The 15322-nt window shown below is 46.2% G+C and overlaps 1 protein-coding gene and 1 long non-coding RNA gene across 3 annotated transcripts in view; one reads left to right on the forward strand and one right to left on the reverse strand.

The window, feature by feature from the left end:
- LOC126517695 (RRP15-like protein) overlaps positions 1 to 15322 on the reverse strand; it is a 43792-nt gene that overhangs the window by 21298 nt on the left and 7172 nt on the right. The window lies entirely within an intron of this gene.
- On the forward strand, positions 4823 to 7588 carry LOC126520721 (uncharacterized). Its single transcript, XR_008609783.2, has 3 exons — positions 4823 to 5018; positions 5610 to 5773; positions 7442 to 7588. It is a non-coding gene; the product is annotated as an uncharacterized lncRNA (long non-coding RNA).

A 15322-nucleotide genomic window follows, 5' to 3' on the forward strand; every position in this document is an offset into this window, starting at 1 on the left:
TTTGCATATGCAGCTGTGTACGTGTTGGTCTTCTGTGGATGTCTGCATGGTCATGTCCAGATCTTTGCGTTGATGCTGTCTGATTTTCCTATGCACGCAGTCGAACGCCTTCATACCGAAATGCTTGGGGCTTCCGAAATCATTCGTGGTACAGGACACTTTGTTGCAAAAGTCACGCAACGCACAGCTCACCATCCCTTCGTTTGACAGGACATTTCGTTTTAAAGGCGTTCGACTTTATTAGTGACACATCTGCTGACATATTTTGGGAGAAAGAGAAGTATCGCGATAACATTTTTATTTGGCAAGCGACGAGTAGTGGCTGGTGCCACATAAGAGTGCCAACCTCTATGTCACCATGTCAGTAATAATCATTAAAAAAAGTGGCTATAGGAGCTGAAAATATGACGGTTCAAGTGTCGCAGGAGAGATAAGCAGTACATGGGTTTGCCTCAAGTTTGTTCTTCTGCCCATCAAACATGTTTGTGACTTTGCGAGCTGGCAAGTCCTAGAAAAATCAAGCATTTGCGCAAGCATGTATTGGGCTGTGTTTATAAAAATTGGTTCCAAATGGATACGACTTTCGAACTCGCCGGTTAGAATTCGTAGATTGCAATAAGTGCAGTAAATTTAGTTAGCGATGTTTTGGTAATTAGTCAAATAAGCAGTTTGATTTCTAGTGCATAGTATATCTGTCTCTTCGAGCAATCCACTTCAAGAAGTAGAATTGTAATACCTGCCACGGGAGCTTTTAATACATGCCACGGTCGTCAGCATAGCGTCTTGGGGTAAGGAAAGCACACAGGGACGAAGAAGACTAAAGAACACAGGACGCCCTGTGTTCTTCAGTCGTATTTGCCCCTTCGCGCATGGATGCAAACTATCTCGCTCATTTCGATAGCGCCTCGGCGGTCAACTTTGTCGTCATGTTTCTCACGTGACGGCAGTTAGTTCAACCAGCAGTTACGGTCTTAAAACGACAGGAAGTTGAGCAAGTTGGTAAGAGAGAAAGAGAAAAAGTGCAGGGAAGTTAATTAGAAAAAAAGTCTGGTTTGCCATTCGGGATGGGGGAAAGAAGATCTAAATATTTAGGGAGGGAGGAAGAGGAGTATTCAAACGGAAATTGGAGCACAAGATTATGAGGTGGCAGGCGTCACTATCACAGTCTAAGTGACAGGCCAGTAGACCACACGAAGCGAACGATATCACTGTGACTTCTTTGGTCACTCACGACCGTTCTGACCACTGTCCAAGTATGTCTGGCTATTACAGTGGCCGCCTGTCCAGTGTCTCTAACGAGGAACACAGCAACTGATATTAACCTAACGCGTACTGTAACGGTGGTAGATGCACAGAAATTGTTAGATTTTTTTTTTTGACAGCCGCAAATGTCACAGGTAGGAAGGCAGGTGTGCTGCGTACACAGCCACAAGCAGGGATAAGAACACAAAACGCTAGCTATCAACTGAAGGGCCGCAGAGTAGTGGAAAGCTAGGAGGACACAAAACTCACCAGCTCGTGTTTAAGGGTTGGCACACGGCACAAGGATTTTTCGTTGTGCATCATAATCAAGGGCTGATTCATACATGTGCTACCGAAATGAATAATATGCAAAGCTTTAATATACGAGGAAAGCTTATTAATTTTTATAAGAACGGAGAAGTGTGCGTTTGAGCATATGCAGATGAGCGTCCTTTTTTTGTGTACTTTTTTCTCCGGCACTGTGGAACGTTTTAGTGGCAGTCGGCTTTTCCGCTGCCCTTTTCGTCCCTATACTAGCGCCGATGTTTGCACGCCTGCCTTTAGTAACATTGTTAGCACGAGCATAGTTGATTCTGGTGGCGGTCGAAATAATATACGAGGTCCAAATACCGTTTCTTTACCCCAACCTTGGCCGCAAAGAGTCATGCGTGAACTAAATTTCTGATAACGGATGCAAATCGACCTGCAGACGGGAGTCCTCTCGAAGGAGCAATGAATCATGTTGTCTGTCGGTTTCAGATCCACGATGAAGGTTCAAGCTTTGGAAGCCCTGGGAGTGTCTCCGGCAAGCATCACACCGGATATGTTTTCAACCAACGCGTCGGCGTTGAAGCTCGGTACGTCATAATGTTGACCAGATGGTCGCGGGGTTTCCCCTTACCGTGGCTTGGAACACTGTAGGACCCTTCGCGTTGGTTGAGTGCTCTCTGCTAAGTTCATGAGTTCGAATCCTGGTTACAGCTGCCATATACATTCTGGTCCTGAAGGTCTGCAAAAGCGCGAATTGCTTTGGGGCGTTGAACTTGATTTCTAAACCTGAAGGATAGTAAAATCGATTAGGAGCACTATACAGTAACGGATGTTACTGTATACTGGCAACTTAATGCAAGAAAACATATGGAAGCGTGCAAAGGTAATTGAAAGTAAACAATTGACCGCACACGATGCAAAGTATAACGTTAGGCATAACATTTAGAAATGTAGTAAGGAGACATCATAGATTAGAGGTGAAACGCTGGCAGATAAATTTTTTCTTTTTTTTTTGGGGGGGGGGGGGGGGGGCTTGATGATAAGGAAAATGGGGGGAGTGTAGTTGTACAGCTTCTGTAACGTGTAAAAGCAATAAACCAGTGGTTTATTACAAAAAGTCCACTTTGGTACAAGTACTTTAGCCCGCATGCCAAAAATTGTGGCGAACAAGAGGATGTTGGTGTGCGGTTCTTTCTTATAAGCCGTTACAGTTTTGAAAGCGCAGGATACAAGCGTGGGGCTCAGGTAAACGAACACGTGGAACTTTCGCATTGACCTGTGCGCTACACTTGCAAACTTGCACCAGCCGGAACCCGCGTGGCTGAAGCGCAGTTCTGGGGAGAACGTAACCTGCGGCAAACACTCCTACATAATAATAATAATAATAATAATAATAATAATAATAATAATAATAATAATAATAATAATAATAATAATACTGGATCTGTGTCCGCAACGCAGCTTCTGTTGTCCGCCAAGCACTGCATTCTAAACAATTGCCTTTGATGCTGCTATGTGATGCTTCGACATATTGAAACCATGTTTTACACATACACAATGTGCTCATTATTCTTTATTATTATTAATAATTAATATTATTATTATTATTATTTTATGTGGCAGCAGCAGCACCAGCAGTAGTAGTATTTGTAGTAGTAGTAGCAGCAGTAGCAGCAGCAGTAGCAGTACAGTAGTAGTAGTAAGTAGCAGTAGTAAGTAGCAGCAGTAAGAAGCAGTAAGTACTTGTAGTAGCAGTATTTTCCATTTTTCGTCATTGTCGCCTATACGCTAGCGTGCTGCTGCTATCAGAATGATCGGTCGTTCTGAGCGACAGATGGTAAGACATGACTGGATCGTACAATATATACAATCGTCCGAGCGACGCCGCTACATGTGTTGTACAACTTGCGGGCCACTCTGAATGTGCTATGCGGATTTAGCATTTTTCGCTTTACAGCCAATTGGTTTAAAATTGATATTGCGAAATATAACGCGTCGGACAGGTTTAGCTCAGTCTCCTATGACTACTGGGCTATGAAGCGGTCGATAAAAAATTGCTGCAGTCTAAATGATGTCCCGAAGAGCGAAGCCGGAGCACCGCCATCTTGAAACGGGCATAATTGTACATTATATAGCTCAGAGAGAACGAAAATAAGCGCTTTCATCACAATACCCACGGACGTGCCTTAATTTGCTGTAGAGAGAGGCTGGTGGGCGTTTGTCATTGTGTTACTGGTTTTAAAATGAAGCCTGAACACCTTCATATGCTTTATTGGCGATAACATCATCAAAACTCAGTCGAAGGAATTACTTTCGTTGGGCGCAACCAGCTGTTATTTTCTAATTAACCTAGCATTTACAATAACACAACCAAAGCATCTAACTGTAAGCGGACGCCACCCGCCAAGGCTCTATTTCAAAGGTGAAGTTGGGGCAAGAGCGGCGGGAGCTTCCATTCCAGCATGTCCTTTAGAACTTTCTTGGCCGCGACTGATCGACTGTGCAGAAGAAACGTCGACAAGGACCCGACTACGCGTGAGTGTCTTATTCTTCTCGAGCCCACTGTTTTTTAAGCATACATCTTTCTCATCCTTTAAGCTCTGTTTTCACTTGATATTTACCAAACACGGCAGCATCCATATAAACGTACGTTGTCACGCTTCCGTATTAACCCTGGCAACTCTTCATCCTTAATAATGGCCATTGTGTCCTAAATAATCCTAAATCGCCGAATATAATGATAGCGATGGGCACCAAGTAATGTGAGGCCTAAACTTTGGTTCAGTTTGAGTTAAATTCACGGAAGCCAACAACATTCAACAGCGACGCAAGATATATCGCAACAGCATTTATATTTTTCTTTATTTTCGTTTTATTTTTCTAGTTCGAACAAATATTTCAGAAATCGCACGGAACACACATGTAGCGCAATTCTGCATTTTCAGATGACTTACACGAGGCGACGGAAATTATGTGTACGATAAATCGTGATTTTCGAGTGAAAAATTAAATATATACTAATAAGCGCTTTTACTATTCACTTTATGGAACATCGTCCAATTGCCAAATTGAGGTAGACTGTAGTGATAGGCAGGCAATAGGCGGTGGCCGAAATTTGGTCTGCCCGCGGGGCGCCTCGGCAATTCATACATGACTCATCGTACATTCCAGCGTAATCGCTGGTGCTCGCGTGCATTCCCGAATGTGAACCGGTGTAACATCAAACACTTGTTAGGAGTTAGAAATGGTCACCGGAAAAATACCAGTGCATGCTCGCGTCAGTGCGTGCGTTTGGTGCGTTCCGTCCTCTCAGGTGCCAACGCTCCGATCGTTCCGGGCGCGCTGGCCGGCTTGAAGGCTCTGCACACCAAGGTGGGCAGGCTTCCCTGGAAGGACGTGTTCCAGCCGGCCATCCGCTTGGCCAAGGAGGGCTTCACCGTCGGATCGCACCTTGCCGCCGCCCTGGCGAACAACGAGAATGTACTGAGCGTGTCGGCTTCCCTCAGGTATATGATCCCTTCAGCCGGAGAAAGTTGGCATCAGACGAGCTTAATGCTAAGGTTGCCGGAGAAGCCTGTGACGCTGCAATCGTTCTGTCGCTGTTGCAACAGAGAGAAATTACTACGATTTGGCGCTAATTATTTGAGCTGTGGGAGAGGAGGACGGCTGTCGCCTTACACGCCGGCGCTCTTGCCGCTGGAGACAAGACACATCACATGTGACGAATGAGCTTCTATGTATATATCTACCTGTACTACCCTCCAACCGTGTGTTGTTCGCGGCTCTTCTTCGTGGGAATACGCAGGGCAGCCACAAACGTTGGCTAAATCTCCTCACTGCAACAAATGCGCGCCTTCTAGTGCATCGTTCCTTTTTACATAGAACGAATAACTTTCTAGAAGCGTTCGGATATTCGCTCACGTAGGCAATAATCGTGAATGGTTTCTCCACATCAAAAAAAGAAAAAGAGACAGAGAGAGAGAGAGAGAGAGAGAGAGAGACAGAGAGAGATAGATAGAGAGAGAGAGAGAGAGATCTCCCCGTTACACACATAACGATCCCTGGTTGGAACAGCGTGGTTCCATTTTTTGATGCAGGAAGCGATTCTCGAACAACGCCACCGGCGCTCTGTTGCGCCGCGGGGACAAGCTCGTCCAGGCGCATCTTGCCGAGCTGCTGACGAAGCTGGCCGAACACGGCCCGGAGCACCTTTACCAAAACGAGCTCGCCGACGAGATCGAGAAGAACGTTGCGGACTCCGGTAATGTACCTATATAGACAAGTTTCAGCGTATTCACACCGTCCGCATAGCAGTGGCTAACGCACTATAGATGTCCTATTTCTCTAGATAATACTTTTGGGGCGCTGTCCCTAAGGACGACGTTTTCGACGAAGAAAGTGAGCTGCTTCGGCTGCTGTGCCCCGCTGTGTAGCTTTTATCTCCTTGTAGCGCGTCAGGTAATCGGTGGCAACAATGATCCATCTGTTGCCGGCTGTAGAAGTTGTAAATGGGCCCAGGAAATCCATTCCAAGTTGGGCGAATGGCTGGCCCTGTGCCTGGGCTGGATGTAAGAGACCTGCAGTCTTGACGGAAGGTGTTTTACGTCTTTGGCAGTCGGCACATGTTTGTACGTGATGTTTTACAGCAGCGCGCAACTTTGTGCAGTAGTACTTGCGTCGGAGTCGGGACAATGTCCTCGCGTAGCCTCGATGACCGGCGGTGGTTACATCGTGGCATGCTTTTTGTGTTTCTTTTTCGAAGTGGTGCCCGTACGACAAGCAGGTACGTGCTGCCACGGGCAGAAAAGTTCTTACAGAGAACATCGTTCCACAAACAAAACGAGGGCAGTCCCCTGGCATAGAGTCGCGGAACGTCTTTACTTCGGCCATCCAAGAAATTAATGAGTGGGAGCAACTGTGGGTCATGGCTTTGCTACTGTTAAACGGCGACGGCGTCGAGGACGCCGAAAAATACAGCGTCCATGTCCACGTCATCAGTACCTGCAGACTCGACGGGTGACCGCGAGAGGCAGTCGGCGTCGGTGCCTTTTCCATTATTTGTAAATTATGGTCATGTCGAACTCCTGAAGCCTGAGATTCCAGAGCGGCAGTCAGCCAGATGGGTCTTTTAAGTTAGTCAGCCAACAAAGAGAATGATTGCTTGCTGACAACCTTGAATAAACGGCCGTACAAATACGAGCGAAACTTGATAACCGCCCACACCGCGGCGACGCATTCCTTCTGTAGACGAGTAGTTTTCCTCCGTACGAGATAGAGTTGGGCTGGCGTAGCGATTACTTTTTCGAAGCCGTCTTGCCACTGCACCAGTACGGCACCAAGGACAACGTTGCTCGCATCAGTGTGGATGGCTGACTCACCCAGAGAGAATTTTCTTTTTTTCCGTGCGATACGCTTCAAGGATTTCACGTGTTATCTGGCCGAGGCGGCGATGCACAATGTGCAGTTCTCTAATCAGGGCACATATCCACAGCATGATGTCGCGATGTTATGGCAGCGGCCCCGGCTAGTTCGATTGCCTGCTGTGCTGCTACTCACTGCGCTCCCGATGTAGAAGTGTAGCAGGCTATCGAATCAGCCGGAGATCACTCGGTGGGTTAGAGTATTTTGCAAAATACAAATATTTCCGGGCAGCTAGTTTAACGTGAGGTCCCTTGGGAGTGCCTAATTTCAAACACAATATACTCGCGAACACGAACACGTGGGCTGCGAAAAGACGGATATGCAATTTGGAAACGTCGTACAAGGTCAGCCGGCGCCACCAGTGATTAGGAAGGGTATCCTCATTTCGTGATTGTAATCTGGAGTTGTTTCGATCCTACGACGGGTTGCGCGTGAAAAGTGGCCGCACCGACAGTACACGTTAATCGCGGGCGGCGTTTCTGGCTCCATTTTCTCACTCTTTCCGCAGGTGGGTCCCTCAAGAAAAGCGACCTGTCCGGATACCAACCCGTCTGGCAGGATCCACTGTCTTCCAAGATCGGGGGCAGGCAGTACATACACTCGGCTCCCATTCCGGGCGCCGGCGTTGTGCTAGCCGTGGCCGTCCACAAGATACACGTGGAGTGAGTTTCGTCATTCTGTCTCACGTGCGCGCCTGCTTTTTGGCTCGCCTTGCCGCACTGCGGGCGTAGAGGCCGAGGATGCTGCCTTGAGACGTGGCGAAAACGGCAAGCCAATGTATGCACTTACATTAAGCGCAACTGATCACCCCGTCCATTAGGAATCTTTATGTAAAGCGAGGAGCCCGTTGAGTCAGCTTGGGTATAGCGTGAACCGCCGGCGCGAAAGAGCATCGGTTCGGCTGTGCATTTGCCGCTTGCACGACCCTGCAGTTGAAATGTTGAAGTATTACAGCATCAGACGCGACGCAGAGCTGCAGACATGGACGCAGGTGAAGGCACATGGAAAAAGACACGTAGTGCAACGTGTCTTTAATGAGCCTTCACCTGTGTTCGTGTCTTTATCGCTGTTTCCTGCCTCACTATGGACAACCAACTAGCCGATGCTTTCACGTTATTACAGCGCCGGCTGTTGAGAGCGCTCGAAGCCAGAACCTGTCCGAGCACACACACGCGCGCACGTGACAGCGTCAGTAGATGAACCTAAAGGCGATACAGATAAGTAATACGTTAAGCTGTATGAGTAAATTAAACATCCTTGTAATACGACAGCAGTCTCTCTTACTATGTGATGAGGCCGACAGGTAAGCTAGAAAACAAAGAACCGAAAACGAAAGTGGTGCTACCGCCCTTCATTTCAAGGAACCCTAGGCTTCAGTCAAGTGTCCTTGGCTTCATGGATGCTGATTACGGACGCCATACACTGAATTAAAGCAATATAATACCTGCGCGTGTGCATAAACGCAGGAATAGTTTACTCAAATGCCCCCCCCCCAAAAAAAACCGAGGGTGAAACGAGAGCCAGGTGGGGAGAGGGTGGGGCAGTTAACAGTTAGCAGCCAGGTGGGGCAGTTAACCGAGGGGCCCGATTTTTATTAGTCATATCATGAGAAGCCAACAAACACTGACACCAAGGAAAACATAGGGGAAATTACTTGTGCTTAATAAATGAAAGGAAGAAACAATAAATAAATGGAAATTAAAGTGGATGAAAAAACAACTTGCCGCAGGTGGGAACCGCACCCGCAACCTTCGCATTTCGCGTGCGATGCTCTAGCAACTCTACCAAGCTGGTCACACGCGCTAGAGGGTATTGAAAGGACTTAAAGGAGCGCATAATATTATATATATATATATATATATATATAGAGAGAGAGAGAGCGATTACGACTCCGAGACCTCAAAGTGGTGCGACGTAATGTCAACGCATTTCTCTGACATACGCAGCTAAATCGTCACTGAAACGTATTAAGTGTGTGGAATCAAAAATTGCAAAATAATTTCAAAAAAAAATAAAAATAAAGAAAGCTTGTTGCAGTTCAGTCTGCTTTTGAAAAGCTCATCGATGATCGTCCATGATCTATGATCATAGTGATCCATGATCCCGCAGCACTAGTCTGCAGGCGATATTCAAAAGATCATCGCCACAGCAGAACGAGAAGACGTGCCAAGATCAACGTTCGCAGGGACCGAGCTGACGACTGCCAGAATGAGTGTTTACTGAAATCCTAAAACTTATAATTGACAGATGTGCAGGGATCATTGATATATAGAGCGGGCAGGCGCCGCAGCAACCAATCGCGTGTGCCTCGAGAAGTTTGCAAGGGTCGCCACGTGAACTTCTGCAAGTTGAGTAATCTCTGCGAACACTCCATCATGAGATTATAATTGTGTCATAGGTAACCTTTTGGGGGCTTCAACAGTTCTCTCTCAACTGGCCCTCTTCTTGTAACGCATGACTATGTTGACATTGCATGGAGCGACTGTTTATCGAAAAATATCTTACCGCTGCATTTCGGCTCCTCTGCTCTGGAAACGGTAAATGACAGTATGGAGCGCGTTGAGTTGTACGCGCAGTGCTCAGCGATTGAAAGGCAGTAAGTACTCTGAGCTTAAGGCGGCCTGAAAATTTTGCGTTACTGAGGTGCTATAACGTAAAGCTATTCCTAAAATGTTCTATTCCAATTCTGCAATCAGCCCTCCATGATAGGTCAAAAAGTTTTCGCCCCCCCCCCTACTTCACCTGGCACGAAAATGTCACGAAAACTACGGAAACGCCCCGTCTGATATGATATGTGCACACTGATCATGCATGGCTAGGCCGAACAAAATAAACGGTATCATTTCTGATCTGCTACTGGTCAAAAGTTTTTGGGCTGCGCCTACTTCGCCGGTCTGTCTCGTGACGTCCCAAAACCGTGAGAACTCAGCACGTCAAAGTGACGCGTACGCATTAAAGATGAATTAATATGCCGCACAAAAATAATTTTTCTTCTTCATAGCCAGAGACTGCCCCGTTCCGAAAGGAATCGAAAGTAGCCAGTGCCGATCACTCAGGCACCGGCTACTCGCGCCTGCCAAAGAGCATGGGTTTATTTGCGTACAATGAAACTTTTTGCGTGGCCGTATAACGTTATCGAGCCCTTTCGGCACGTATACGACATCACTCTGTCAACTCTTCCTTGCTCAGGATCCCTTCTAGCGGCATTGTTAACCTTCCGTTGCATGTCGTCGCATTTTTCGACCCGCCACCGCAAGCAAAGTAAGGTGTAGCTGACCAATGGCAGACGTGGGCGCCACTCTCCTCACCCGGTTATCTATTCTCACTGCGCTGGCTCGGCCCCATCGAAACCCTCTCCACTTGAGCGTTCTCCTCGCCTCTTGTCTCGCCAATGAGATGATAAACCCCGCGCAAAGCAGGTATTGTTGTTCGTTTTTAAAGCAAACAAAAGTGACCTCTTACAAACGAGGAGAACATTTGATTGGGCTATTAAGACAACGCTGCGGGTCACCTCCCGGTGCTTACGTCGGCAGTTACGTAAATTTGACGTCAGGAGAGTGGAATAAAAAGAGATTGCAATAGTTTTACATTATAGGGCCCCTGATGAGGCATGAGTAATAGCTGAGGGGCCCAGTGAATGATTAAATGCATCACAAACGATCTCGCTTTCAGGTGATAAAAAAATGCATCAGCTTGGTGTCCCCAGCAACCACCTGCGCCGCAACAAGTTCTAGGCAGCCACGCGCTCTGAGTATCGCGTTTCAATCGCTGAGCACTGTGAATAATAATAATAATAATAATAATAATAATAATAATAATAATAATAATAATAATAATAATAATAATAATAATAATAATAACTTACCTATTCTGTATTCATCTGGAATTCGTGAACACATTTTACCGCCACGCATGATCTGACATCGCATATGTATCGCGCAGTGTACGTCCCAATCAGCGCATGTAAATTCCACCGCAAACGTTTATGGACTGCAGGATAGGAGAAAATACTGAATACCACCGCAGCCTTGGAGCGTATTTACCGTTTAGTACAAGTGTGCTCCAACCAACACGATGTTGTACGGTTTTACTGGTTATGTGGTCACATATGCTGCTCGGAAATCTTACGTTCTCTCAGATCGCGCGGTGCCTAAAGCTTTGTGGTAGAATGTACCATTACCGCTTTCTAGAGACAAGCATATGCTAGGCAGAGTGCAGCAAGATCTAGCAACTGTCTAGTCTGGCAATTGTAAGCTTTTTACGCTCGCACGTTTACCCGTGGTACACTTCGTGTTCAATCGCAGCATGAGGTCCCTCGAGGAGACCGAGAAAAAGAACATATATCCCACCATGTCTCCTGCCAGGATACACCAGTAAGTGAATCGCGTTACATCGGGTACTATTATGGTACGCCATGCATGCTACCGAATTAATCATTTCACTAATCAAGATTTTAGACTGTAGCTCCACGATAACAGCCGTGACGACAAGCTTGACGCTGGCATCGCTCCCAAAGTGACCACGCTCGACGCGTGAAGGGTCGATCGCCATATTAGATGCTCCTCAGGCGTCACGCCCGAGCCCTTGGCGAGGCCGGATCCCGTAGTAAACGTGCTTGCTCACCTTTACTCTGCCGCTACGAAATGGTTACCTCATGGCGCACACTACTTTCGCGGAAGCACAAAGGCATGCTTACAAAATTTTCTTCGGATTGTTGACGTCCTAGATATTACGACGCGTATGTAGTGGGCTCGAGGATGCAGTTGACGTTTTCGTTACCGCTTTCGCTCCTGTGTGTGGCGAATTCGCGACATTCGGCATTTGCGGCACTCAATGGCTGTAGAAACATGCTGTCAAGGGACTTGGCAAGGGCCTCGTTTTTTCCGGCAATGAAGGAACATAGTCTTTTTACGATTTGAAGGGGCTTCACGCGCGCCTTGTGCCGGGAGATATAAGCGATGACAGCAGCCTAAAAGGAAGAGAGGTCGTGTCAAGCCAGTACCTGTAGCCAATGGGGTAGCCAGAAAAATGTTTTTGTGGGCATGCAGCCGCATAATCGAGCGGGGTAGGGTGGCGCGGGGCAGGCAGGTGTTGTCGCACGTCATTCTATGCCGGGCATCCTCGGCACACAAAATTTTACATGCGTACGGGGGGGGGGGGGGGGGGGGGGGGGCGTGTTCGCAATGCTTCTCCCTACCCTCTAGCCTTGCTATGCCTCGTGCTTCTTGCCAGCGTCAGCTCTGACAGCACTAGACAATAACCAGCCGTCAGTGGCACACGTCAACAATGCAAGCGACTGTAGAGGGTGCAAAGGCAAACCAAAAAATCTTTTGGCGAGCGCAAAGTGCAAAACAAAAATGACAAGGGCTTTTAGTATTTTCACCAGTCATAGGTTACCAGAAAACGTCGCGTCGGCAATTCGTTAATTATCTGGTCATCTCTGGTGAAAATTAAACAGCTCTGCGCAAGTTAATCCAGGAACTGCCTCAGACTCACTTCTTTTTCTTCCAATATGTGTGAAACATTGGTTGGTCTGTGTGCTCGATATCGTGAATTTCCGAAATACCCCCAAAATCATACGAAGTTTGGTATTCGCACGAAATATTCGTGGCGATCGATTGCGAGGGGTTAAATGAAGTCAAAATCAGCTGAAAAAACTTTTTTCTACTGTTCCCTAATATTACTGGCATTGAAGCGTTAAGGTACGTGGGTGCTCAAAGGAATGCACGTAGGAACACTGATACAGGCGCAGATATCGAGTGATAACGTCTCCGAATCGTGCTTCGAAATAGGCCGTTAACCAACGTAGTTCCTTCCCGAAGGGTTTTAAGGAGGCTTGGCGGAGGTGTGTGGCGTCTGGCCACCCTGCCGGTGCTAGGAGCCCCCGGTGTTGTAGCGCTGAGAGGTTGAAACGGGACACTCGCACCGCATGGCGGCCGGCGCTTTTCTTGCTACTGGTGAGCGCCGGTTGATTGCTGGGGCACGAATTTCAGTCACAATGACTCACAACGGCCTTAGCTTTCGAGGAATGTCACAATGCATCAGTTCCCCAGCGCCCACGGTGGCCGCAAAAAGACCGGCAGTCAAATGCGCTCCGAGTATCGTGTTTCAATCGCCGAGAACTCTACGTGTTCAAAGATATTAATATTTTTTTCTAGTCGGCGATTTACATAAAGAAAGGTGCAGTAATTGCCTCGCTAACACAAACGCCAACTGAAATATAACGGCGACCACAACTAAACAGCCTTTATGCTTACGAGAACACATCAAAGGACAAAAAAAAAGGAAGGATGTGCAACCGAGCCAGCTCTCAGGCATTATGAACAAAACCTGGTCGTGTCATATTCGGGACGGTTGGCAATCTTAGTGACAATTTCCCATTGTGGTTTGTAGGGCGCGCCCTCCTTTTCTGCAATGATCCATACGGCGAGACGGAACAGCGCTAAATGTCAGAGGAAAAAACAAGAGAGACCGCTGCTGGCCAAATGGAAGGAACTGCTCGGCGAAGCCATTAGCATCACAGCCGTTGAAGTTAGAAAAAATTTGGAGGACGTTTCGGAGAAGTCGTTTTTCTCGGCAACCACTGCACCATATTTGGCGAGGTTTGCTGCATTTAAAAGAAAACTTAAAATCTAGTGACTGTTGGTTTCGAATTTTTCATTTAGGTCGTCAGTATTTTTAATAAAAGTAGGCAAATGTCAAAAATTTTCAGAAAACGAAACTATCAAGTTTACAACTCTGTAACTCAGCAATTAAAAATGATATCAGAGTTCTGTGAATTACATCTAATAGTACATATAAAGCGGAAAAAAATCGATGTTGCACATGAATCTAAAAAAATCAGAAATATGAAAATACAGCTTTCGCAGAACCCTTGTTCAATACGTAACAAATTCACGTAAGATATAACATGAATATCGAATTTGTCCGCTTTCCATGCTCTAATGGGTGCCGTTTACAGAACCGCGATATCTGTTCTTGATGCAGAGTTATCACTTTGTAAACTTCGGGCTTCTATCTTTTTCAAGCTCCCAAATTTTTAAAATCTTTTAAACAAAATTCAGGCCCTAAATCGAAATTCCGTTTCAACGGACACTAGAATTTAACTTTCCTTCTCACATGCAACAAATTTTATTAAAGTCGGTCCAGGAGTTATCTCAGACAAACGTTTTTCCGTTTTACATGCATTTGAATAGGCCGCGTCGGGATTGGACGCGTTCCACTCTTAAGAGTGGAATGCGATAGCATTCAAAGATCCCTGACTTCTCACGCTTCCCAGAAACTAGAGCGTATGTAACCGTAATGTTTACGGGAAACGCTGGCCGCGAACGCTATGTACGAACGCGGGCTTTCTGGTAGAAACGCGACCTCTTGCGTAGGCCACGATACGGCGCAAGCGAGAAGCCATCTGGCGGTATTGCAAGGAACCGGGCGCGCCGCCCCGTGGCCTCCAAGATACTCGCGTGCCGGCGCGAGCAAACGGCGGACGCCGTGGCCGGTCTATGGTTGGTAGAAACGCTGAAAAAGAGGTTTCTTTGAGTTTCTGCGTAACAGAATTATGTTTTCTCGTATAGTCAAATTACGATACGACGCTATCATGTCTGTAGCTTGTGTGTAAGTCGTACTTTACGATTTTTATACGTGTTTCAGCTTGAGAAATTCAATTATTTCAGTAACTTCCTTGCACCACATGGGAGACCGGGGCATAGGTGGTTCGAATTGTTTTTTACCGAAATGATGTCCGACGCCGGATTTTCTACGACACCGAGCCCTTAACGCTTTCGCGTTAATATATATATATATATATATATATATATATATATATATATATATATATATATATATATATAAAGAACAGCTTATGTATTAAACTTCAACGTATATATATATATATATATATATATATATATATATATATATATATATATATATACGTTGAAGTTTAATACATAAGCTGTTCTTTTTATATATATATATATATATTAACGCGAAAGCGTTAAGGGCTCGGTGTCGTAGAAAATCCGGCGTCGGACATCATTTCGGTAAAAAACAATTCGAACCACCTATGCCCCGGTCTCCCATGTGGTGCAAGGAAGTTACTGAAATAATTGAATTTCTCAAGCTGAAACACGTATAAAAATCGTAAAGTACGACTTACACACAAGCTACAGACATGATATATATATATATATATATATATATATATACGTTGAAGTTTAATACGTAAGCTGTTCTTTTTATTTGATTTGAAGCTGTGCTGAACAAATTTTGATTGAGACGCTGTACCGCGCTTTCCGTTTCTTCCCCAAAGTTTCGTGGAGGCCTTGAAGTTTGCCTTGGCAAAGCGGCCGGAGCTTGGAGACGATCAAAACGTCAAAGACGTGAGTAC

The sequence above is a fragment of the Dermacentor andersoni genome, chromosome 3, assembly GCF_023375885.2.
Source record: "Dermacentor andersoni chromosome 3, qqDerAnde1_hic_scaffold, whole genome shotgun sequence".
Lineage (NCBI taxonomy): Eukaryota > Metazoa > Arthropoda > Arachnida > Ixodida > Ixodidae > Dermacentor > Dermacentor andersoni.